This window comes from Schistocerca piceifrons, chromosome 6 (assembly GCF_021461385.2).
Source record: "Schistocerca piceifrons isolate TAMUIC-IGC-003096 chromosome 6, iqSchPice1.1, whole genome shotgun sequence".
Classification (NCBI taxonomy): Eukaryota; Metazoa; Arthropoda; class Insecta; order Orthoptera; family Acrididae; genus Schistocerca; species Schistocerca piceifrons.
Genome location: NC_060143.1, coordinates 531,930,713 through 531,933,335, shown reverse-complemented (window position 1 = coordinate 531,933,335; position 2,623 = coordinate 531,930,713). Strand labels below are relative to the sequence as shown.

Sequence of the window (2,623 nt, the reverse complement as noted above, 5' to 3'; positions counted from 1 at the left end):
AAGCTTATTTTATCCGGCGATTACTTCAATTTTAAAATCATAACTTACGTACACAGAAATCGTAATAAAATTAGAAAAAGAAACTAAGAAAAAATGTCGAAATAACGCCTTGTTGTTAAGAGTTTTTCGTGGAGCAGTTGTTCACTTCACATGGGACACAAGCGTTCCACGGAACACAGTTTGGGTAAGCCTGCTGTAGAGACGGAGCACAAGCTCGGACTGGACAAGGATGGGGGAGGAACCTTCCTGGTGGCACGCTTAGTAAGCCTGTTCTCAAAGTATTTACACTGACGGAAAGAAATCGCTACACCAACAAGGAGTTGTGCGACATGAACTAAAGTTGGTTAGCGCGTTTCTACATCTGAAAGATGATTTCTATTCAGATTTCGTGCCCGTCGCATAAGACTGCGCTAGTACCGCTACTATGAGGACGAAAATCAGGGTTGCTGTAAACACACTCTATGCCAACGGCCTTGCCGCAGTGGTAACACCGGTTCCCATCAGATCACCGAAGTTAAGCGCTGTCGGGCTGGGCTAGCACTTGGATGGGTGACCATCCGGTCTGCCGACCGCTGTTGGCAAGCGGGACGCACTCAGCCCTTGTGAGGGAAACTGACGAGCTACTCGATTGAGAAGTAGCGGCTCCGATCTCGGAAATTGACATACGGCCGGGAGAGCGGTGTGCTGACCACATACCCCTCCATATCCGCATCCAGTGACGCCTATGGGCTGAGGATGACACGGCGGCCGGTCACTACCTTTCGGCCTTAATGGCCTGTTCGGGAGGAGTTAGAGTTTAAACATTCGCTGTAGTATTAGTCAAGAATGCCTTTGTCCCCATTAGCAATGTAATAGGGCTACGAGAAGGTGGATATTACAGAAATACTTTACAGGAATGCAGGCACTGTACGTGACTGCTGGCAGCGGTGGTTACGAGAATGTACGGTCGCAAGAAGACCAGGCACTACCGAGAGACAGCCGGGGTGGCCGAGCGGTTCTAGGCGCTACAGTCTGGAATCGCGCGACCGCTACGGCCGCAGGTTCGAATCCTGCCTCGGGCATGCATGTGTGTGATGTCCTTAGGTTAGTTAGGTTTAAGCAGTTCTAAGTTCTAGGGGACTGATAACCTCAGCAGTTAAGTCCCATAGTGCTCAGAGCCATTTGAATCGTTTGAACCACCACCGAGAGGGAAGATCATCGTGTTCTGCGTAAGGCTGTGACGCATCGAACTGCAGGCCAGTTGAGGGCTTGCAACAAGCGTGCTAGACAAACTGGTCCTACACCTAGAGTTAATGGTCTGTGGTGCTACTTCGTATGGCAGAAGGATTACTCTCGTGGTTATCCCAAGCACCCTGACTGCAAATTTGTACATCAATCTGATGGTTCGATCTGTTGTTCTGCCGTTCAGGACCATAATTCCAGATGGTGTTTTCCAACAGGATAACGCTCGACCACATACCGCTGCTGTAGCCCATCATGCTCTAAGGAGTGTCGACATGTTGTCCTGGCCTGCTCGATCACCAGATCTGTTTCCAGTCGAGCGTATATGGGACATCATCGGACAACAGCTCCGATGTCATCGACAACCACCATACCTGTATTGATCGACCAAGTGCAACACACAGGAACTCCATCGCAGTAACTGACATCCGGCACCTGTACAGCAGAATACGTTCACGGGATCCGGACGGCCACGTTGCACTACCGAGAGCAAAAACTATATTCTTTGGCGTGTGGGACTGGTGCTCGCACTGCATCTGCAGCAGCAGTTTGAGCTACAATTGGCACCACAGTGTCGCAATTAACTCTGACAAATCGGTTAATTCTAAGACAACTCCTAGCAGGACGTCCTGAAGCGTTCATTCCACTGATCCCCAACCCACCGCCATTTGCGACTTCAGTGGTGTCAAGCAAGTGCTCATTGGAAAATTTGGAAATTTGCGATAAGGTCGTTTGGGTTCAAACTGCTGAGGTCCTCGGTCCCTACGCTAACGCACTACTTAATCTAACTTCATCTAACTTACGCTAAGGACAATACACACACCCATGCCCGAGGGAGGACTCGAACCTCCAATGGGGGAGAGGAGCTCATTGGAGGGCAGGGTGCAGTCTGTTGCGTTTTCTGATAAAAGCTGGTTCTGCTTCGGTGAGAATGATGGCCGTGTGTTGGTTACATGTGGACCAGTTGAGGGCCCACAACCAAGCTTTCCAAATGTGGTGCTTCAGGGGACAGCTAAAGGTATAACAGGTAGATAGAGCAATAGTGAAGCTGTACTGAATCGAATTGGTAAGAAGAGAGCTCTACGGTACAAATTAGTTAAAGGAAGGGATAGGATATTACAAATCCTGAGCCGAGGAAAAGTTAATTTGGTAATGGAGGGAAGTGTTTGTGTGTGCGGTTTTTTGGGAGAGTGCGGGGGGGGGGGGGGGTGCAGGGAATTTTAGCTGGAGAGAAAGAATAATTCAGGAAACAGTTTCAAGTGCGTGTAGTTACGCAGATATGAAAAGACTGAGACAGGATTGACTGGCGTTGACAGCTGCTGCTAAACAATTCTGAACTGCCGCTAATTCTGGACTGACGACAAAAACACAACAATCAGGCAGCTGGGCGAAGGACTACCAT

General features: G+C 49.2%; 1 pseudogene; it reads left to right on the top strand.

Annotated features, from left to right (window-relative positions):
• The first annotated feature begins 463 nt into the window (after positions 1-463).
• On the top strand, positions 464-581 carry LOC124803542 (annotated as a pseudogene).
• The last annotated feature ends 2,042 nt before the right edge of the window (positions 582-2,623 follow it).